Source organism: Palaemon carinicauda, chromosome 26, assembly GCF_036898095.1.
Source record: "Palaemon carinicauda isolate YSFRI2023 chromosome 26, ASM3689809v2, whole genome shotgun sequence".
In the NCBI taxonomy this organism is placed as follows: Eukaryota; Metazoa; Arthropoda; class Malacostraca; order Decapoda; family Palaemonidae; genus Palaemon; species Palaemon carinicauda.
Genome location: NC_090750.1, coordinates 90827819 through 90852420, shown reverse-complemented (window position 1 = coordinate 90852420; position 24602 = coordinate 90827819). Strand labels below are relative to the sequence as shown.

At 39.2% G+C, this 24602-nt stretch overlaps 1 long non-coding RNA gene across 2 annotated transcripts; it reads right to left on the bottom strand.

The window, feature by feature from the left end:
- Window positions 1-201: 201 nt before the first annotated feature.
- Window positions 202-20467, bottom strand: LOC137619688 (uncharacterized). Of its 2 annotated transcripts, XR_011039954.1 has the most exons (7): window positions 20015-20467; window positions 19485-19580; window positions 15816-18838; window positions 14252-14492; window positions 13088-13227; window positions 4483-5552; window positions 202-4451 (listed from the first exon to the last, which is right to left on the bottom strand). It is a non-coding gene; the product is annotated as an uncharacterized lncRNA (long non-coding RNA). The 2 variants fall into 2 exon arrangements; XR_011039953.1 differs by having other exon boundaries at window positions 202-5552.
- Between the last annotated feature and the right edge of the window lie 4135 nt (window positions 20468-24602).

Sequence of the window (24602 nt, the reverse complement as noted above, 5' to 3'; positions counted from 1 at the left end):
TCAGGATTAGTTGTGCTCTATGAAGGGAAGAGTAAATCACAAAATCCTCAACAGACACAAAAAGTAATTTCCTCAAGAATGAGGTCTAAAGCAACTACCAAAACAGCCATTCTATTTCCCATCTATATACAGCTGGTATAAAACTCAAGTGTTGTGTTCTCGTGTTTATCTAACTAAATCTGAATATGTTCTGCAAGAAAGAGAAGTGATTATGGACATTTTACTCAGACAAATATAGAAACAATGTCGAGAGTAAAATACAAACTAAGCATAGTTTACACTGACCTAACCAATGTCTTCAAAATGGTCCCCCATGAGTCCTTTTGAAAGAGACTAGCAAGATATGAAGTTCCTTGCAGCTCTTGTGCCTCACGTGGGGATGCAAAAGTCAGAAATGGCTGCTTGGAATCCGTATCTTTCCCTATGGAAATAGGAGTAAAGCGGGGTGATGTTCTGATCCCTATCATTTTCTATCTGTTCATCTCTTCTATAATGACTATTTTAGTATAAATCAAGGGGATAGAATCCAAATAAGATACCTAATGGAAAGCAGCTTGTTCAACATCATACACAAACTTTTACTTGCTAATTGGTTGACCTGGTATATGCTGATGGTCCTCCCATTTGGGTCAACATCCCAGAGTTGCCACAATAAATCGACACTTTCTTCAATACACTAGACTAGCCTTATAGCTTGATAAATGGAAAACAGAAATCCTAGCACAAAACTGAACCAAATCAGAATGTGCCCATTTTCAACGCTAATGATACACAACTACGTGTGGTATTTCTTTAAATTCCTTGGTAGCATTGTGTCATTCATTACTGAAATCAAGGACATACCAAGTAAAACAACACAGGCCTTCATGTGCTGTGGGCAGGCTGAGGACCAGGGTTTATCAGAACAAACACCTGACTAACCACTAAATTCCAAGTCTTTAAAGAACTACATATTCTCAACACTTTCCCCTTGGGGCAGAGGCATGGACTCAACCGACATCACCTCAAACATTTGTTAAACTTGAAAATTGTGGGCCAGCCCTGGAAAGATTGAATTCCAAACACACAGATTCTGGAACAAACAGGATGTAGAAGCACGGAAGCCATGTCCACTAAATGCTACCTATGCTAGCTTGGTCACATGATTAATATGCCTGAAGAACGACTTCCCAAAAACTTTACGAGGGTAAATATCTCGGAATGATTCAACTGTGAAAAAAATACCTATTTACTAAACTTTCCAATTACAGTACTATATCGTAGATTGCACCTTACAAACTAAACCAATAATTTACTTTGACTCGCATGTGGTTTGTATAGCTTATAAATTACTGGTGATATATCTTGTAAGGTATCTCCCACAGACATCTAAAAGTGACCATCATGTTATTTATCCCTCCTTTATTTCAGGTACACAACATGAATACCAAGCTTAAGACGAAAAGCTATTTAAGCCCCAAACTGGTACCACCTTTCGAAATGTCAGTATGCGTCCTTGAATGTAATAAAAAGTACTCGTATAAACTTAACCAAAGGAATAACTTTGAACTTACTGAATGTATTAAAATCTATAATTTTTTACTTTTTAAGACATCTGGGAAGATATAGATTAAATCTGTAAAACAAAGTTTCATGTAAACTACTGCCAAGAGAAAAAAATCAGCATGTGATAGTCAATCAATTTCACACTAAGCAAAAAAAATGACATGTTCTGCTCATAATAGAAAATGCTCTATGCTTATGATTTTTTCCTATTACATCATCAAATATACATGGATTTAGCCAGGAAATAAACGCGAATATGGGAATTACGATACAACAATTCAAAATATAAATGTTACACAAAAGTTGAACAATCCGAATGTTCGTGGTTCTATGGTTTTCTATGACCTAGAGAAAGAAAAAATCCGATTCTCTTTACCAACACAGGACGTCCTGATCGATAACCTATGACAAGTTGAAAGCATAATGTAAATATATATTGCACCCTGTAGGATTTGTTTGTCATCCACAGAGAAACTGTACTTACATAAATCAGGCTATTACACTTTGATATTGCAACAAATTCTACACCACAATTCATGAACAATTAACAAAAGTTTGTTTAGGTACCATATTCATCATAAACAAAAGAAAAAATGAAGCTAAGGCACATCACAGGAGTAACCTTGCCACCACACCACCTTAAACCTCTGCACATAGCAGCTTTTACATCAAAAAGGGACTTAAAACATTCTTCAGCAGTGACAGAGAAAACGGAAATATGCATCTAGAAGAGCACAAGGGAGGGGAGGTGTTTCTCCCACCCATCTCAGCAATCAGCTGTCAGCTTAAAAACCTTTGAATTGGCTCCGAAACTGATAACTGACTGGCCACATCCCGCTGAGAACACTCAGCCTCCACGGGCCATTGCAATGCTGACTCCGAGGAGTCCTTTATTTAGTTCTTTCCAAGTTTTTCTATCTACAGTCTTTCCAATTTCTCTATCTACGCATTGGATATAAAATGGAACATCTGTACTTCAACTTGGTCACAGGAATAATGAGCAATAACTAAGTTTTTTTAAAGTGGATGGATAAAAAAGCAATGTTTAAAGACTCAGCTACAATTCTCACTTTATAATTAACACTCAAAAGCAAAAAGCCTCCCTTATCAGAAATTGTAGAAAGATGAAACTCTACTTCAATCAAGGAACAGATAACTGCTCTAACATTACAGTAAAAATCTCAATAATTCACAAATATATCTATACTTTAGCTTAAAGAATAGTTTACTAACCTAACTAGGGAAGATTTAACTCTCTATCTCAGAACAGAACAGAACAGCTTAGAATGTTAAGACTGAGAATTGGGAGAGAAGATAAAGTTTGAATCCTATATGAGAATCTCAAGCGAATGCTAACAGTGATAAAATTGTAGGCATGTTAGTTTTCTATAGCAATCAACACTGATTGCTACTCCAGATTTCTGAAAACTTGGACCAAGTAAAACTATTTTCAATAACTGTCTCTCTCATCCCTTTCTATGGGTAATGGCACTGCAAATAATAGTTGCTATTATTTAATTTTCAATAGCAGTCTCTGATCCCGTTCTGTAGCTAACGGCAATGTAAAGGATAGTTGCTATAATTAATTTTCAATAACAGTCTTTGATTCCTTTCTATAGCTAATGATATTCTAAAGACTAGTTGCTATAACTAATTTTCAATAAGTCTCTGATCTCTTTCCATAGCTAATAGCATTACAAAGGATGGTTGCTCTAACAGTCCTGAAAATTAAAAAATGTCTAAAACCTAGACAACAGGATCATAAAGTTAGACACACGTAAAGATATAAAATATTTCTAGGCTATCAGATCCCATTAGACTAAGAGAAGTATAGAGAACTGAGTGCAAGTTGAAATACAGAAGTCCTTGTACAATAAAATTTTACAATTTGGTTTTACAAAAGCTTCCCATTATTCAAAGTTGCAAATTGAATTTTTAACTTAACTAGAACTTATATAATTCAGTGGGAATTGTGTGAAGTACATCAACATTAAAAAAACAAAATTGTCAAGACACTGTGGCGTTCGGAATTTCAAAAGTTTACAGACCCTATCAATCAATAAAGATAAGTATGAATATCTTGGCCATTTGCATTTACAAAGCCAAAAGGACCTAAAATGTTTCCTTTCTGAAAAAAAAACTGATATCGTTGACTGAAATGACTGTTCTTAAGATGAGAAAAAAACTTTTCAATAAGATTCAACTCCTGGTAATTGCTTTGATATTACTGGTGCCCTGAAGTTATCTATATCTTATATAGCAACTTAAAGCGGTACTTTATAATATGAAAGGTAATTTAGTAACTATCGTGATAGCTAAGAACCCACTTAAAAATCAATCTCCCTTTTACAACAAAATCCTGACACATCAAGATGTTTTAAATAATTCAAGGTTGCCTATCAATTGAACATAATGAGCAATCTCATGAATGAGTTTACTTATTAATTTTTTTCCCTAATGTATCTTAACTATCCAAAACTCTCAAAGTCAACTTAACTTATTAACTCAAATAGTACGTAATATAACATTCTCTGAAAGAAAATCTCTTATAAATAACAGTTTTGATTTAAATTCTGTTATCAATTCAAATTCTGTAGAGATTCTAAAGACTTCCCATCAACCCTAGCTCTTCATTTGAGTTTACTCAGTAATTCTCATACCAAAACTACCATTGCCAATATTGCAACTATCCCCTTAGAGCTACACATTCAATTTGAGTTTGATTATTAATTCCTATTTACCAAACTATTGTCAATATACGTAACTCTTAATGGAGTTATTTTGATTTGAGTTTACTTATTGATTTGCACTCAATTCTAAATACAACTTTCATTTTGGACAATAATTGCCAACAGTGTCTTGAAATATACAGATACATAATAATAGTAATGTTATATATATGATATCTAACAGCATGTAAAAAGTATTTGCTTTTACACCATCTTTAAAGTCTATTAAGATGCATTATTTTCATGACAAACTTTGAAAAAATTTAAGAATCTAAGTTTGCCTGAAAATTTTTTAGTAACTTCTCCATTTGTCACTAAATTTTATACTAATATACTACATTCTATTAATATTCCCTATCATAGCATGTAACTGAGCAAGTAATTCAGCATGAAATACCACATACGTATAAAACTAAGTCATAACGTAATCGTAGTATCAAACTATCACTGTAATCAGACAGTAGCTTGTGAGAAATTAGTTCAAAGTTTTGCAATAATAAATTAACTGCTGTACGAATCCTTGCCCTAATCGAAGCTCATTCAGCTATAATCTATAAGACAGCATAAAATTAAAAGTAACCTCCTGTAATTTAGCCAAAAATAATACATGGACAACCTAGTTAATGCCACGTAGGTTTTACCTTACAAAACTACCCTAACTACCCCAAGGAGATTTGGGTAAATCTTTAATAAATCCTAGTATTTATGATACAGCTAATCATTCAGACATGAAAACTGGCTGAAATAGTTACAGGGATCTTTTCTGAATCAAGAAAGTTATAGAGATGGTTTAGGAAGTAATCAAGGAGCTACGAACTACCTAAAACTAGACATCAATTTGGAGAATTCTAGATGAATATTGATCCTGAATCCATATTCTCTCCTGATTACTGACCAACTAACTTTGGATGATCGTAGCCTTATATATTTGACTGTCTTATTCCCGATACTGAACTACAAGAGATTTCACACTAAAATGATACTAGGTGATCCTGAACTCATAAATTTGTCATTACGTACGATACTAGAAACTGAACCCTACAGTATTGTAACTATAGCTAACTGAATCTATATCAACACTCTGTTTGCTAACATATATGCATTTAGCTAGAGTTCTACTATGACAAATGGTGCTAAAAGGTGGCGGCTTCTTCTTGTCAGCAGAATCTTCAAAGTTGTCAAGATTTCTTGATCATTCAAATCTCAATTTTCAGCGGATTTTCAGATTGGGATCACAGCAACAGATTCTTCTTTGTGAATATTTCTTGATTGACTGATCTGTGAAATAGAAAACAATTAGGATTTTTGGTTTTACAAAGTAATTTTTAAGAAATATTAGCTATAGTCAGGCCCAAATATTTTACATTTAAGTACTCTATACTAAGATGCTTTTTAACAGTATTAAAAAAATCTTTGAAATCCTGTTCCTTATAATTGTTAATGTAATTGAAATATGAATTGTTAAGCAAGATTATCAAAAAATATGAAGAGATTTCTTATTGCAGATTACTATCAGCCAAAAGAGAGATTACCATCAATGATTGCAGTTATTGTTATTTTTTATTACTATTATCATATTCAGTAGGATTATTACAGCTATTTGGGGCTACATACTGTATACCGTAATCAGTACCAGACCATTTCAAGTTTCAAATAATTTCAAATAATTTGGGAGAATATTGAGCGACGTCTTTCTCTCTCAAATCATTTCAGGATCTAACATAATCTTAACAATTACTCAAAATTTAGGTCACTCATTTACAGATATAAATATCTTATTACTGCTTGACTTAATTCTTCACACTACTTTTCAAATACCTAAAAATATTTACATAATGTGCTAAAACTAACATTTTTTTAAATGACAGATTAGAAGAAGAGTATTATAATTGGTAAATATTCCCCACTGTTAATATTTTTACATACATACATATACCAAGGCACTTCCCCCAATTTTGGGGGGTGCCGACATCAAACGAATGAAACAAAAAAGGGGACCTCTCATCTCTAAGTTCCTCCCAGCCTGACAAGGGACTCAACCGAATTTGGCTGGTACTGCTTTTATAAAATATCTTCGTATGAAATTTAAAGAATATTCAAAGAGTATTTGGTATGGACATTGTACAAAGTTTAAAAATTCCCCTTCAATTTCACGATTTGTTTTGTTTCTCTACTGTCCAATTATCAATTCAGTTATTTCAAGTTTCTGGCAAATCACCTCAAAGTATGATATTTTCCTTATAAAATAAATTTTTGAATATACTTACCCGGTGAATATATAAATAGCTGACGTCTCCGTCGGTCGACAGATTCCAAAAACTCGCGAGCGATCGCCATGAAGGATGCCGGGTGTGCCCACCAGCGCCGACTATCGGCCAGATACCGCATATACTTCTCAACCAAACCAGTTTTTCTCAGTCCGTAGGGTCTCTATCGGGGAGGAAGGGAGGGCCTTTAATATTATATATTCACCGGGTAAATATATTCAAAAATTTATTTTATAAGGAAAATATCATTTTTAAATATTAAACTTAGCCGGTGAATATATAAATAGCTGATTCACACCCATGGTGGTGGGTAGAGACCAGTATTAGAACAATAAAGGCGTATATGCTCAAGAGTTTTTGACAACTATTCAAAAAACAAACTTAAGTATAGGTACCTGGTAAGGAAGCTGACTCTGATAATTACTCTGCCTCATTAGTCCGCTATCCTCACGAAGCCCAGCGATCCTCTTAGGATGCTGAAAGACTCCCAGGAGCTGCTATATCCAGGGTGAACACCCCTATAACAGGACCTCATCAATACCCTTAATCTGGGCGCTCTCAAGAAACAATATTTTGACCACCCGCCAAATCAAAAAGATTGCGAAAGACTTCTTAGTCTCCCGTACAACCCAAAATAAGATTCAAAATTTCAAGAGTAGATTAAAAGGATATTGGGATTAAGGGAATGTAGTGGTAGAGCCTTCACCCACTACTGCACTCGCTGCTACGAATGGTCCCAGTGTGTAGCAGTCCTCATAAAGAGTCTGGACATCTTTCAAGTAATATGAAGCAAAAACCGACTTGCCTCTCCAAAAGGTCGCGTCCATAATACTTTTAATGGATCTATTTTGCTTAAACGCTACAGAAGTTGCTATCGCTCTAACTTCATGAGCCTTGACTTCAAGTAAATTATGATCCTTCTCACTTAAATGAGTGTGCGCCTCCCGAATCAAAAGTCTAATAAAATAAGACCACGCATTCTTAGACATGGGCAAAGAGGGCTTCTTAACGGAGCACCATAAAGCCTCTAAACAACCTCGTCGCGGTTTAGTTCTGGATAAACAAAATTTAAGAGCTCTAACGGGGCACAGCACTCTTTCAACTTCATTCCCCACAATCTCAGAAAGACTGGGGATTTCAAATGATTTAGGCCAAGGACGAGACGGAAGTTCATTCTTGGCCAAAAAAACCAAGTTGAAGAGCGCATACTGCTTTATTAGCGGAGAAGCCGATGTTCTTGCTGTAAGCATGTATCTCACTAACCCTTTTAGCCGAAGCCAAGCTCACCAAAAAGAGTGTCTTGAGGGTAAGATCCTTCAGGGAGGCTGAATTTAATGGTTCAAACCTGTCTGACATAAGGAACTGTAGGACCACGTCCAAGTTCCAAGCAGGAGTCGAAATATGACGCTCCTTGGAAGTCTCGAAAGACTTAAGCAGGTCTTGGAGATCTTTGTTATTAGAAAGATCCAAACCCTTATGCCTGAAAACAGAAGCTAACATGCTTCTGTAGCCTTTAATGGTGGATGCAGAGAGGGAGCGACCATTTCTCAGATAAAGCAGAAAATCCGCAATCTGCACTACAGAGGCACTTGGAAGAGGAAATAGAGGAGGACTTGCACCAGTCTCTAAATACCTCCCATTTCGACTGATAGATCCTGATGGTAGAGGATCTTCTAGCCCTCGCGATCGCTCTAGCTGCCTCCTTCGAAAACCCTCTAGCTCAAGAGAGTCTTTCGATAGTCTGAAGGCAGTTAGACGAAGCGTGGGGAGGCTTTGATGAAATCTCTTTACGTGAGGCTGTCGCAAGAGATCCATCCGTAACGGCAGACTTCTTGGAACGTCTACCAGCCATAGAAGTACCTCTGTGAACCACTCTCTCGCGGGCCAGAGTGGAGCAACCAACGTCAACCTGGTCCCTTCGTGAGAGGTGAACTTCTGCAGCACCTTGTTTAGGATCTTGAAAGGTGGAAAGGCATAAACGTCCAGGTGAGACCAGTCCAGCAGGAAAGCGTCTATGTGGGCTGCCTCTGGATCTGGAACTGGAGAGCAGTAAGTCGAGAGCCTCTTTGTCAGTGAAGTCGCAAAAAGATCTATGGTGGGTTGACCCCATGTCATCCATAGCTTCTCGCACACAGTCTTATGCAACGTCCACTCCATGGAGATGACTGGTCCTCTTCTGCTGAGGCAGTCTGCCAAGACATTCATTTTTCCTTGCACAAATCTCGCCAAAGGAGAGATGTTACTTGCCTTAAATGGAGTTCCTTCTGATCCGTGGACCAAAGACCCGAGCATTCCAGACTGTCCAGTGGAGCTCCCTAACCCAAATCCGATGCATCTGAATACAACACATGGATTGGGTTCTTGATCGCAAGAGAAAGACCTTCTCGAAGTCTGATGTTGCTGTCCCACCAAGTCAGACATGTCTAGACTGAGTTGGAGATTGGGAAAGAGATACTCTCTAAGCCCTTCTCCTTGTTCCAATGGTTTAGGTGAAATTGGAGAGGGCAAAGGTTGAGTCTCCCCAGAGAGATAAACTACTCCAGCGATGAAAGAGTTCCCACGAGGCTCGTTCAAACTCTTACAAAGCAACTGTTTTTCTCTTGCAAGTGAAGGACTTTTAACAGAGCTTGTTCCATTCTTGTGGGAGACGAAAAGGCCCAAAAAATCCGACACTGTATCTCCATTCCCAAATAAAGAATAGTCTGGGATGGAGTACTGTAAGTTACGACTTCTCTACGTTCACTATGAGACCTAGCTCCTTGGTTAGGTCTAATGTCCATTAGAGGCTCTCCAGACAGTGATTTAATGACGAAGCCCTGATTAGCCAGTCGTCAAAATAAAGGGAGGCTCTGAATCCTCAAAAAATGTAGAAAGCTTGCAGCATTTTGCAAGGGCCTTGTAAAAACAAGAGGAGCAGGAATGAGGCCGAAGCACAGTGCTTGAAATTGGTACATTACTTTCCCGTCCACAAACCTCAGATGTTTTTGAAAGTTTGGATGAATCGGGATGTAGAAGTATGCATCCTGAAGGTCGAGAGAGACCATCCAGTCGCCTTCCCTTACTGCTGCCAAGACAGATTTGGTAGTCTTCATCGTGAACTTTGTCTTGACAATGAACACATTGAGCGCACTTACATCTTAAGTACTCCTGCAGTGAACGTGGCTGCCAGATCATTGGAGCCATCCCTGATAGCCTTGTTCCTGCAGTGAACGTGGCTGCCAGATCATTGGAGCCATCCCTGATAGCCTTGTTCATGCATGACATAATTGTACAGCAATACATTGACAACTGGAGAGACCTTCTTACTTAAGGCTCCCAGTGACCAATCCAACAAATAAAAAACTTCAAACGCTCGAAAAAACTCCTAACAGGAGATGGTCTAGCTCTGAAGCAGACCATAAAATCTTGGAGCGTCTCATGGCTAGACGACGACGAGAGTCCACTAGGCTTAAGAAGTCTCCCTGGGCAGAGGCAGGTACTCCCAAGCCGAGAACTTCTCCTCGAGCTTCTCCTGTGTCACACCAGACGCCCGAGCGAGAAGCTAATTAAGAAGGAGGAAAAGCAGAAGCAGACTTTCCTAAACTTCTCCTGGATTCCAACCAGTCTCCCAGTAAGAGCATGGCCCTCTTGGAAGAACAAGAGAGAACTGACTTCGTAAATGTAGGAGTCGAAGAAAGTCATGCCAAGAGCAAACTCAGACGGCGGAGCAGCCGTTACAAAACGAGTAGGACAAAATTTCACTAAAGAAATTCATAATAAAAAAACAAGGGATTGTTGGACCACCCTAGGTTACTCCTCTTCTGAATGACTCCCCAAAGGTACATTAGTTGAAAGGGGGTCATCAACTTCTTCAGAAGGCACATCATCTGATAAATCTAAAGTCTTGCGAGAAGGAGATTTATAATCAGAATGACGTGAAGGAAAAACCTGACACCTTGTATATGAACAGAAGTTAAAGTTGGAGGGTCGATGTCACGTTGTGACTGCAGAGAATGTTATTCTACTACACGTCGTGACAGAAGTAACTGACGTTCAAACGTCCCGTAGTAACAGCGGTGACTGCTGTTCGATGCTATATCGTGACTACGATGACTGACCCTCGACGTCACGTCATGTCTACGGTGTCTACCGCTCAACGTCACGTCGTGTCTGCGGTGTCTGCAGCTCAACGTCACGCTGTGACTGCGGTGGCTGACGTTCAAAGCGATCAAAGTTACATCGAGATTTATGCTCCGCATCTCGTTAAACAGCAAAGCTGTCACTAGGGATAACGTCAGCGTGGCGTAACAAAGCTCGTCTAGAAGGTTGAAGACCCGAATCACGTATCCCAGAACCGTGACGTACAAAAAGCAAAGGATCCTTTCGCACAGGAACAGGATCGAAAGCTTCTATTAAAGAAGAAAGCTTTAACAGCATATCTTGCAAAACACTTCACTTCGGATCAACCTGTGACTGCGGTGGCTGACGTTCAAACGTCACGTAGTAACAGCGGTGACTGCTGATCGATGCTATATCGTGACTACGGTGACTGACACTCAACGTCACGTTGTGTCTACGGTGTCTACCGCTCAACGTCACGTCTAGTCTGTGGCAGAAACGTCTGAACATGAACGTCATCGCTATGAACGGGACTCTTATGATGACTACAGCTAAGACGTTGAACTTGTTCTGAAGGAACTAATAAACGTTTCAAACGTCTCGAAACTTTACGCCCAGGCTTTTAAAGAGACGGATCATCGGAAGACGGGGAGAAACTTCGTCTCTCCTGTCTTATGGCAAGGACGTGCTTGACGAGCAATGTCTGATACCTTTGAGGGAACGTCTGTTCGTTGGTTTACACTCCTCACTCCCTTAAGTCCTACGACATTCCTTCTCCCTGGTGCAGGGGAGCCTGAAAGAGGTCTCGGACTAGGCAAGTGACAAGCACGAACAAACGAACCCTCTGCAACACAGAACATGTTTTTTGCACTTACTTCACTGATATCACATTTTTTAATAATTTCACATTAGACATGAATAAAACTGATTTCTAACTAAAGCACGCAATACTCCCTTAAATCAAAAGGTTAGAATTGCGAAATGAGTCGTATAATGTAAGCACATTAGTACAAAATGAAACACACATGCAAAAATCAATAAACATATACATATATATCGAATAAAACGGAAATATATAAAGTTAAAAAGATCAGTAACTGGGGATGAGACTAAACACTAGTTCACTAAGGACTACGTTTTCAATCTCTCACCGTACAGTGCCTTGGGACGAGAATAAAAACTAAAACGTTTTATCCTCTCTCCCCGTACAGAGACTTGGGACAAGAGTAAAAAAACTGAAGCGAGAAAAAGTTACTCGCTCCCAAACTCCTTGTACAGAGACTTGGGACGATAATAAAAATCGGATATCTCTCTCTCTCTCTCTCTCTCTCTCTCTCTCTCTCTCTCTCAAGAGAATGGCCCACTCACCCTTCGTCAATAACAGGTTATTTGACCAAAGGAAAAAACTGAAAGGACTAAGAAATTGAAAATTAACATGTTCCTTTAAATTAGTATCTAAAACATTTAAGCTTTGAAAGAAGAATGAACAAAACGTCAAAATCGATTTACTCTTTCTGCAAAGTGAAACCGTGATTCTCTCTTTCTCTATCGTAACGATAGAGCGCAAACTGCGTAGCATAAATAAACCAAACGTTAGCTCATCTTTGAAAAACAGCACGAAGACTATTCAAAGAATAAATTTCTTAAAATATTTTCTAAAAATATTCATCTCATCACTCTTACAGAGCAACTGTTTTAATCTAAACAAAAATAAAAGTTGAATGGGCTCAACGTTGTTTAACTTCGTTTTCCAAGTTAGGACCGCCTACAAAGAATAGGTAAAGGCCGCATATAAACAAAAACATAAAATTTATTTTGATGTTTAGTATAAATGGAAAGCTAATCGAAGAGGCCTAATAAAGGCGGGTGAGATATAAAATATATAGAGGTAAATCTATAAATATCAACAATAATTTATAAAGTGATAAAATAATTACTAAAAGCCTTTAACACACTTCCGTACACTGAGGGAAGGGTCGGCCATCTTTTCTCTATGGAAAAACCAGAGCGAGATTAAAAAAGCAAGGGCAAAAACTTTTCCTCTCCTTTCAAAAACATTTCTTTTGAAGATAGCATAGAATAATCCAACACGGCGAAAGCAATAAGACCAAAACCAAGTACTTCACCAATCGGTAGAAAACTCGAGGTCAAGCGCGAGCGGAATCAGTGTTGCCTTTAACACCGACAGAGAAAAACTGGTTTGGTTGAGAAGTATATGCGGTATCTGGCCAATAGTCGGCGCTGGTGGGCACACCCGGCATCCTTCATGGCGATCGCTCGCGAGTTTTTGGAATCTGTCGACCGACGGAGACGTCAGCTATTTATATATTCACCGGCTAAGTTTAATATTTAAAACTGTAATTTTGATGCAATCCAAACAAGTATCACCATCCCACCCAAGTTGAATATTACCCCAATGGTGTTTATTTCAGGCTCATTAAAACATACCTCATCGCAATGCTGCAGATAGATAATTTCCTTCAAAATTTGAAGATTATCTCTCTTGTTCAAGACCTTTAAGCTATATTTAGTGTTTTTAAATGGGATTCCGAACTTCAATATTACACCTCGAAATCAAAGACCATTTTCTGAAATAATGAGAAATTAGTTAATAACCTTGCATATATCTAAAAAACACACCAACATGAAATATTCTAAAGATCATTGAGCTATAGCCAATATAACCAGGCTTTAAACATGTTGCATTCAAGATGATTCCTATTGTCAGAATGGGTCAATAGATTGTAAAGGGACCTTTAGCTCTAATTGTAATTGGCTCATTTCAGCCACTGTTTTAAGACATTGTACTTAATATATACAGTATATGAATTAAGCAGACCTATCACAAGACATATAGTATAACCAAATATTTAAAACAACTATATTATGCATTACATAGTAAAGAACAAAAACAATACTATAAACAGAAAACCTTTCATAGCTACAAACATTCCTGAAAATGTTCTGACAAAATTACTTTTACCCTTGACTCTTACATACAAAGGAATTACTCCTACGGATCCTAGCCTCTCTTAAACTCTCAAGCTTTATAACACAGGATGGCCTACTATTTTTGAGCTCACTGTTAATTTTAAATTCTCAGTTGGAGCTTGTAATGCAAAAATTAATTCACTGCTACTTTCGTCTTGGTAAGGGTGGAAGAGAGACTTTAGCTATGGTAAGCAGCTCTTCTAGAAAGACACTCCAAAATCAAATCATTGTTCTCTAGTCATGGATAGTGCTATAGCCTCTGTACCATGGTCTTCCACTGTCTTGGACTAGAGTTCTCTTGCTTGAGGGTACACACGGGCACACTGTTCCATCTAATTTCTCTTTCTCTTTTGTTGAAGTTTTTATAGTTTATATTGAAATATTTATTTTATTGTTGTTACTTTAAACTATTTGATATTTCCCCGTTTCCTTTCCTCACTGAGCTATTTTCCTTGTTGGGGCCCCTGGGCTTATAGCATCCTGCTTTTCCAACTAGGGTTGTAGCTTAGCAAGTAGTAGTAGTAGTAGTAGTAGTAGTAGTAGTAATAATACACCCGACTGTATTTGCTTATCAATCAAGGGCAGTCTCTTATTTACTAAAATGCTGTGCAAGTGTCTTACCTCAACTAGCTTTAGATCCTGATGTCTAATAGGCCATAAAGTGAAAAGGCCTCAACAGACATTTTTTAGTTCCTCAAATGACTTTGGCCTCAGCAGACATTTTTAATTCCTCATATGACTTTGGCCTCACCAGACATCTTTAGTTCCTCATATGACTTAAGCCTCAACTTATTTGTTTTAGTTCCTCGTATGACTTCGGCCTCAGATTTTTTTTTTCTCACAATGTCAAAAGCTGATCCACCTGAAAGAGAAATGTGTGATTAGATCCAAATGAGCCATAGCTACTTAAATTATCATGAAATTCTTTTACAGTAATTTCTAAACAAACTTCTCAACTAGGTATGTTAGCTCTTTCAGAAATGTCCTGTTACGGAAACTGAAATCTTATGATAAACTAACTTCCTTCACACCAACTCCATGGAAAAGAATTAAGATACTAAATGGTTATCATTCATCTTCAGAAACTTCTTTTAAACTGTATGAAATGGCTAACAGCAAATGAAGAGTAATATTGAAGAGTAATATTGAAGAGAATTGCGAGACCAAAACCAAAGACATCAGGCTTCCTGATCAAGTTCACAGTTGTTACATGACATTAAGGGTAAATTAACTGGCTATACCACCATTTGCACTTATTACAGAGGCTGTACATTACTACCATGAGGATTAAATCACTCCCAGATCTCAGCTCAGACAGAAGGCTCAAATCACTGGCAGTATTAATTCCTACCTGCAAAGGATATCTGTACCATGTCGAGTTCATATACTTCCATGATCCTTTACATCTGGGTTCCCTGGAGTTAAATGGTAATCTTTGAATATACCCATAACTGACAGTTATTTGAACTATGCAAAGCAATAGTAACGCAGATTGGTATTTCATAGTTCCCTTGGTGTGGAATTTAATCTAATCTATAAAAGTACCCTTATCTGTCATTTACTTGGACTGTGCACATAAATAGCGATTAGAATTAATATCTTATAGTACCCTCAATGTGAAATGTAGTATAAATCAAAATTTTCACTTTTGGACAAGTTTGTCTCGATAAAAATCAATTGCATTTTAGATCATTTCAATATTCCCGGATATTTGAACCATTTCACACGAGATAATTAAATCAAATAACTCTGTATCACCTGATTACTGTAATTGAATTTGTAGAGACAGGAAAGTCAACAAAGTGCAAGAGGGTAAAACTTCTACAGTCCCTTTGGAGGAAGAAAATTTCATTCATCTTCTGTAATGTAGTTACTACTCTGAAAACTTAAAGACTACATAAAGAACTATTTACTTCTGTAAATAATTCCACAATCTATGTATTATCTATATTAAAAATTATATTCCCTTTGTAAACTGTACTGATAAATTTCAATTGCTTAATGACCCTATGAATCTACATTATTAAAATCTTTTAGAAAACTCAATATACTTTCTTTAATACTATCTTTAAAATCCTAATTCCTTTATTTTGGAAGCATATTCAAGAGGTAAGAATTTTAAATGGTACAGTATTTAGATACAATCTAAGAAACTAAAACATATTGTTAAATAATTCAAACTTACCAATAGAGAAACAGGTTCTGATGTTCTATAAGCCTGGTTCCTTCAGTTCTTTAAGCTACAGTTCTCGATGTGGGACTTGTGAGCCCCTTCTTTGCAAGCATCAAATGCAAAATTCATGTTTTTCTTTGTCTCCTATAACTCGCATTTTTATTGATATTCTGCAGAGCAGATGTAGAGTACCTATGACAGGGACACCGACTTGTTCGAAGGGTTCTACTATATTCAATACAATTCATTAGCTTTTCTTCATGGTCTGCTTTGTTTTTTTCATTTTCTCCCATCAGCGATTCTTTAAAATTCGTTACTCCTGTGTCTCTTCTTCCTACGGCTAATTTGATCCAGAGTTTCTTGCGTTCAGAGATGTTCCATTGATCTTTTTGCAGTTGTGGAATTTAACATTTTCAAAGAAGCTACTTTTGTCTTCTTTCCCAAGACTTGATGAGCCTTATTCATTCATCTAAGGTCCTCTTCTATTCAGAGTTATTTCCTAATTTAGGATGTGCTAACATTACCTTTCTTATCAATTGTCTGTAGTTCCTTGCTGATCAATCCGGAAAACATGTTTAAGGCCAATGCGGGATAGTAAAACAATAGCCAACTATCATCATCATATCTTATTACGCCAATGTCAACCCTACAGGAGGGCATTGTCGTTTGCCTCTGATGATTTGATTTGAGCCATGAGGGTCTAGTGGGCATCCTTGTAGGATGGGTTCCATTGTTTGTGGCATTTCCCCACATGGGCATTCAGGGCTGGTGGTTAGTCCCCATTTGTGGCAGTTATCTCCAGATATTCCAGTTCTTTGTCAACCCCATTTAATCTTCAGCTTTCTGTTTGCTAATGATTGTTCAGGTGGAAGGTACATACTCCTGTGTTTTGCTTGGATTGGCATTGATGTGCCACTTTTTGTAGTAGGTGGAGAGGATAGTTTTTGCGTTTGACAGTCTTTCTTCGGTGGTGGTGAAGGAGTCCGATTGTGTGGAAATGCACAGGTCATCTGCATACTGCATATGCGTCCGCGGATGTTCTGATATTGCGGCTGGTCATTTGTATAGATGTTAAATGGCATCGGTGCCAGCCCTGTCCCTTGTGGAAGGCCGTTGTTCTGTATCCTCCATTCATTTTTATGAAAATCGCCTATTGGTAAGCAATGATTCACTTTTGTCAACCGTGGTAATATTCCGTATAGTTTGAACCACAGGAGTGCTCTATGGTATACAGTGTCATATGCTGCCATAAGGTCAACAAAGACTGTACCGGTGATTTGCTTCTTCTCAAACCCTTCCTCGATGTTTTGTGTAAGGTTTAATACCTGACTGCAGCAGGACCAACCTGGTTTAGAGCCACCTTGATCTGTCGACAGTTGGATGAACACGGGCTTTGGCAACCTGTTGTAGTCTTATAGACTTTTTCTATTTCATGGTCAGCTCTTTACTAGGATTCTTTGGGTCTGCATTTTCATCAGTTTTCATTCTTTGAACCATCCTCTGGAATTGCTCCTTATTTGATCATCTTAATTTCTCTTGATCAGACTCTTTTCATCTAGGATAATTTAAAATTCAGTTTTAATCTTTACCAGCATACTCAAGTATGGAATGTGTATAGAGAGGTAGAACATTCTTCGTTTCCATACTTCAGCAGTTAATTTCTCTGCTTTTCATTTATGGTCAATAATGTGCTTTTCATCTTTACACATTCATTTAGCGCATACTTCTCTTGGTTATTCAATTTGAATGTAATCTTAAGTTTTCCATAATCCTAGTATACCTACGGTAATTCTCTTGTAATATCACTCACAGAAATATTATACAGTAGGAAGCTGCCTAAAGGAACTTCCATCAGGATGACATGGCTACCTCACCCAAAAATTGATTTTTCCTACGTCAAAATCTGTTTTAATATAAATCTCCAAGCACACATCATTGTATTGCCAAATCCCATATGCCACTTCAAATGTAAATATGGTAACCTTTGACAGCGTTCATTACCATTAAGTGATCCAAAGTTTGTAATAGCAAATAGGAAACTTCCCTGCCTTGTTATCTGCTAGACCGGGGTTTGGGACCTGTTCAAGATTGATAGTTTCTAGTACATGTAGTGTCTATAGCCTCGTCATCCTTGTGACCTAAGGATTTGGGGGCCTATAGGTCTACTTGCTGAGTCCTCAGCAGGCATTGCCTGGCCCTCCCTGGGACTAGCTTGGGTGGAGGGGCTTAGGTGCTGATCATGTTTATGGTCAATCTCTATGCCACTGTCCTGCTAGGGCATGGTCACTGATATCTGCTTAGTAACCCTTTCATTTCCTCGACTACTTTTCTAAAATTCTCCTAAAAACAACTTAATTTCCTTCAGACTCCTGTGACAAAGTTGCTTTATCTGCTTTCAAATTCCAATTGGCTACTTTTTTCTGAAGGAAAGTTATTTTCATTTTGTGCTTTCAATAAATCTATCTTTCACGTCCGTAGTTGACGCCCTAAATCAACGCTCATCTGACTCATTTTTTCAACCATGTTTTGTAACGTCTTATCACTCCTATGTGTTCCAGCCAGGCCTAGAGTTGAAATAATTTGGCTCCTTAATGTTTCATGCTCAGAAAACTCCAATTTGAATTACAATACAGTAGCTTACGTGAATAGCTGTAAACGGTTGTTTTTCAACTTGAAAAAGGTCTATTTCCTGTCCATTGAGTTATGATCTTTCACCCCATTTTGGCTAAGGAAGTTCTCTCGTATGTTTGTCCTACCAATGTCCAAATCTCTCTCTCCAACATTACACAAGATTGGTAATGGCAATTTTAGCTTTTTAAGTATACAGTATTCAGTGCCTCATCCCTCTGGTGTTCAGCTAAATATTTTCAGCGTTTCATTTCTTCGGTGTTCTAATAAAATTAAATGGTTTCATTCCCGTTTCATAGGTTTTCTGTAGCCATGAATAAGTACTGTCCTGTAACCATATTTCATATACTCTTTGCACAGAGTTTCTTGGTTACCAGATGCTTGTTTCTGTAGCTGTACTAATGAACCTGTGAAAAATTATATCCATTTAGAAACAAGACAACTGAATATCAGATGCTTCAGTATAAAAGTTTTACTTTTATAGTTTGTTTATTAAGATAGGTTATCTACATTATTGCTAAAATTGCACAATAGATTATGAAAAATAGGTATCAATGAACTGAGTTGGAAAACATTTCTTATCCATAGGCTTTTTAGATGGGAAATTAAGGTGGTATACTTGATGTATACCATAGGAACTCAGCCCAGACCAATAATTTTTACTTTTAAGGGCTCAGGTCTGTGCAGCAAATTTAACACTAACTCAGATTACTATATGATCAATTTTGCAACAAAGACCTTTATTCTATAGAGAAGATAGAGAAAAGTGATTATTGAATATATTTTCCCAATATTTCTTAAGTGAAAATCTAAAATCAAGTGCAATACCAGTCTTTCTAGGTTAACCATACGACAGCTGACTGTAGATAAATTTTGTTCAGGGGCTATTTTCAGAAAACCAACTTCAGGGAAAATTATTGGATCAAAATTATTTCTACCAAAACCAAGAACCATACCTATTAACTAAATTCCACTGTATTCGTCTGAATTATGTTACATGCTTTTCTATCTTTGAAAATGAAAGTAGATGATATTCAGTTTGAAATTCCTTACCGTTCATTCTGCAGTAACATCTTAAATTCTTAGATAATGGAGAAGAATAGATTTTATTCCTGCAGGGTTTGCATTGAACGTTCACAGAATCCAGACCTGAGAAAAACAGATAGTTAGGTTATATTTTCTTCAGTAGATGTAAGGCTACTTGTAAACCTATACAAAATTGATAACCATTTAGAAATAAAAGTTTTAAGTGAAAACCAAAAGATTGCAGCCTACAGTTTCTCTTGATATACAGTTGTTTAAGATCATCTAATTTTCATCTGACTTTAGTACATGGATACAAATATTTGCAACAAAAGTAAACAAAGTGAATCCATTCTATAATTTCATACACAAGTTTCGGTCTTTACCGAGTAGTCTAGCTACACTACCAAATAATCTTTATTTTAAGAGAATACTACTCTTCCTATTATCATGAAGCACTAACCTCCCAATAAATAAATATATTAAAATTATATAAACTTTGGGTATCGACAAATATGTATGCCTAGTTAACGAACTTCATCGATATATCTTAGACTTACCATAATACATATGGTCGGGTCCGATTGTGGATGGGTCCTGGTGGGTCCGGTTGTGGGTGGGTCCTGGTGGGTCCGGTTGTGGGTGGGTCCTGGGGGTCCTGCTGTGGGTGGGTCCTGGGGGTCCTGCTGTGGGTGGGTCCTGGGGGTCCTGCTGTGGGTGGGTCCTGGGGGTCCTGCTGTGGGTGGGTCCTGGGGGTCCTGCTGTGGGTGGGTCCTGGGGGTCCTGCTGTGGGTGGGTCCTGGGGGTCCTGCTGTGGGTGGGTCCTGGTGGGTCTGGTTGTGGGTGGGACCTGGTGGGTCCAGTTGTGGGTGGGTCCAGTTGTGAGTGGGTCCTGTTGTGAGTGGGACCTGGGGGTCCTGTTGTGGGTGGGACCTGGGGGTCCTGTTGTGGGGGGGACCTGGGGGTCCTGTTGTGGGTGGGTCCTGGGGGTCCTGTTGTGGGTGGGTCCTGGGGGTCCTGCTGGGTCTGGTTGTGGGTGGGACCTGGTGGGTCCAGTTGTGGGTGGGTCCAGTTGTGAGTGGGACCTGTTGTGAGTGGGACCTGGGGGTCCTGTTGTGAGTGGGACCTGGGGGTCCTGTTGTGGGTGGGTCCTGGAGGTCCTGCTGTGGGTGGGTCCTGGGGGTCCAGTTATGGGTGGGTCCTGATGGGTCCGGTTGTGGGTATGTCCTGGTGGGTCCAGTTGTGGGTAATTCCTGGGAGCTCCAGTTGTGGGTTATTCATGGAACCCCCCATTGCGGGGGATTAATAATGGAAGCTCCAGTTGCAGGTGATTCCCGAGAGCTCCAACTGCGAGCGATTCCTGAGATCTCCAACTGCGAGCGATTCCCGAGATCTCCAACTGCGAGCGATTATTAAGAGCTCCAACTGTGAGCAATTCCTGAGAGCTCCAACTGTGATTCCTGAGAGCTCCCACTGCGAGTGATTCCTGGGAGCTCCAACTGCGAGCGATTCCTGGGAGCTCCAACTGCGAGCGATTCCTGGGAGCTCCAACTGCGAGCGATTCCTGGGAGCTCCAACTGCGAGCGATTCCTGGGAGCTCCAACTGCGAGCGATTCCTGGGAGCTCCAATTGCGAGCGATTCCTGAGAGCTCCAACTGTGAGCGATTCCTGCTCAACTGCGAGCGATTCCTGCTCAACTGCGAGCAATTCCTGAGAGCTCCAACTGCGAGCGATTCCTGCTCAACTGCGACCGATTCCTGCTCAACTGCGAGCAATTCCTGAGAGCTCCAACTGCAAGCAATTCCTGAGAGCTCCAACTGCAAGCGATTCCTGAGAGCTCCAACTGCAAGAGATTCCTGGGAGCTCCAACTGAAAGCGATTCCTGGGAGCTCCAACTGCCAGCGATTCCTGAAAGCTCCAACTGCGAGCAATTTCTGAGAGCTCCAATTGTGGGCGATTCCTGGGAGCTCCATTTGTGTGATTCCTCGTAGCTCCCGTTGTGGGTGACTCCTAGGAGCACTAGTTGTGGGTGATTCCTCGGAACTTTAGTTGTGGGCGATTCTGTTATAGGTGATTCCTGGGAGCTCTGATTGTGGGTGATTCCTGTGAGCTCTGGTTGTGGGTGATTCCTGGGAGCTCTGATTGTGGGTGATTCCTGGGAGCTTCAGTTGTGGGTGACCTCTGGGACCTCCGATTGTGGGAGATTCCTGCGAGCTCTGGTTGTGGGTGATTCCTGGGAGCTCTGATGTGAGTGATTCCTGGGAGCTCTGATTGAGGGCGATTCCTGGGAGCTCTGTTGTGGGTGATTCCTCGGAGGTCTAGTTGTGGGCGATTCCTGGGAGCTCTAGTTGTGGGCGATTCCTTGGAGCTCTTAGTTGTGGGTGATTCCTAGGAGCTCTGATTGTGGGTGATTCCTCGGAGGTCTAGTTGTGGGCGATTCCTTGGAGCTCTAGTTGTGGGTGATACCTAGGAGCTCTAGTTGTGGGTGATTCCTGGGAGCTCTGATTGTGGGTGATTCCTAGGAGCTCTGTTGTAGGTGATTCCTCGGAGGTCTAGTTGTGGGCGATTCCTTGGAGCTCTAGTTGTGGGTGATTCCTAAGAGCTCTGATTGTGGGTGATTCCTAGGAGCTCTGTTGTGGGTGATTCCTCGGAGGTCTAGTTGTGGGCGATTACTGGGAGCTCTGTTGTAGGTGATTCCTGGGAGCTCTGATTGTGGGTGATTCCTGGGACCTCCGATTGTGGGAGATTCCTGCGAGCTCTGGTTGCGGGAGATTCCTGGGAGCTTTGATTGCGGGAGATTCCTAGGAGCTCCGATTGTGGGCGATTCTTGGGAGCTCCGATTGTGGGTGATTCTTGGGAGCTCCGATTGTGGGTGATTCCTGGGAGCTCCGATTGTGGGAGATACCTGGGAGCTCCGATTGTGGAAATTCCTTAGAGCTAAGATTGTGGGTGATTCATTGGAGTTCCGATTATGGGAGATTCCAGGGAGCTCTGATAATGGAGATTCCTGGGAACTCCGATTGTAGGCGATTCCTTAGAGTTCTGATTGTGGGTGTTTCGTGGGATCTCCGATTGTGGGCGATTCCATAAGAGCTCTGAATGTGAGTGATTCCTGGGAGCTCTAATTGTGGGTGATCCCTGGGAGCTTCCGTTGTGGGTGACCTCTGGGACCTCCGATTGTGGGAGATTCCTGCGAGCTCTGGTTGCGGGTGATTCCTGGGAGCTTTGATTGTGGGAGATTCCTAGGAGCTCCGATTGTGGGTGATTCTTGGGAGCTCCGATTGTGGGTGATTCCTGGAAGCTACAATTATGGGCGATTCCTGGGAGCTCTGATTGTGGGTGATTCCTTGGAGCTCCGATAGTGGGTGATTCCTGAGAACCATGATTGTGGGCGATTCCTGGGAGCTCCGATTGTGGGCGATTCCTGGTAGCTCCGATTGTGGACGATTCCTTAGAGCTCAGATTGTGGGTGATTCATTGGAGTTCCGATTATGGGAGATTCCAGGGAGCTCCGATTATGGGCAACTCCAGGGAGCTCCGATTGCAGGCGATTCCTTAGAGCTCCGATTGTAGGGGATTCCTGGGAGCTCTGATTGAGGGTGATTCCTGGGCGCTCTGATTGTGGGTGATTCCTGAGAACCCCGATTGTGGGTGATTCCTGGGAACTTTGATTGTGGGTGATTCCTGAGAACTACGATTGTGGCAGATTCATAGGAGCTCCAATTTTTCCCGGAAGCTCCAAACGTGGGTGATTCCTGGGAGCTTGGATTGTGGGCGATTTATAAACTCTCCTCGACATCTTTTTCAATACAGTTGATGAAGTGGGCCTCAGGTCATATCAACAAATAGTTGTCGTTTACAAATTAAAGTCAAATCCGATACATCCATATAAAGTAGAATCGATATAACCCAGGTTATTATTACTATTATAATCATTGAACGCCATGCTTCGGTACAAATTTGAAACGCAAATACAAGATTTATAAAACTTTAAATCTGTCCAAACACCCACAACTTGAAATAGATGTTTTTATGTTATAGTGATGGAATTATTACCATTTTATGCAGGCTTTTCAAAAATAAGAAAATCACAATTCAGATTTCTTCTATACAATCAGTTCACGTTAATTGGTATATCCAATTACAATTTGATTGATATCCTTATCAATATCTGGATTTAAATACGAAACGAATGTTTTACTATTACATCAGGATTTTAAATGTCTTAATTAAACGTACAGATTTCCGATATCAATTTACGACAAAAAGTACGTAACTCCAACAATCAAGTTTTCAAAATAAGATAAAGCGATAAAGGAAAAAACTATCTCAAGTAAGATAGGTAACAAAGAGAACGATAAAATCGTGATAGTCACAACATTTCGCTCAAAGTTGGCTACGATTATTCAAAGTGAACGATTAAATTAAAAAAATTCAATACTTTTGCTCAAAACAATCTTAGAATGAGCCTTTGATATAACGTTAATATATTAAATGATATTCTTATGTAACGTTAATATATTAAATGATATTCTTATGTAACGTTAATATATTAAATATTATTATGTAACAATATATTAAACGATATTCTAAGTTTCTGTTAACCGTAGAATTTTAATGGCTTAGATATACTATTAGAATTTAAAAACTATTGAGTTACCTTAAGGAAACTTTAAACACTTGACCTATTATCCAAGATAACTTTGAGTTGTATTGACTCTACTTTATGGTTTCAGGGATGTAGAGATATGACTTTAATCAAAATGACCATAGGTTTTGTAATGGTGCCTTGTTCTGGAAAGAAAATTAACCAATATTAATTACATATTAGATAAAGGTTTAATTGAGATTTTCATAAATCTTCAGTGGGGAATAAATTTTAATATACTTTCTACATTTCTATAGCTATTGGTACATTTAGCGTTGAATGGCTAAAGTCACCTACAAACACAGGCATGATTCAACAAAAACATATACTTCTGGATTCAGTTTATAAACAGTTATTTCAAATAACGTAATTATACAAAACCAGATTACATTCCACAGTTGTAAAATGTTATTTTCATTAGTAAAATAAATTTTTGAATATACTTACCCGATAATCATGTAGCTGTCAACTCTGTTGCCGACAGAAATCTACGGTCGGGA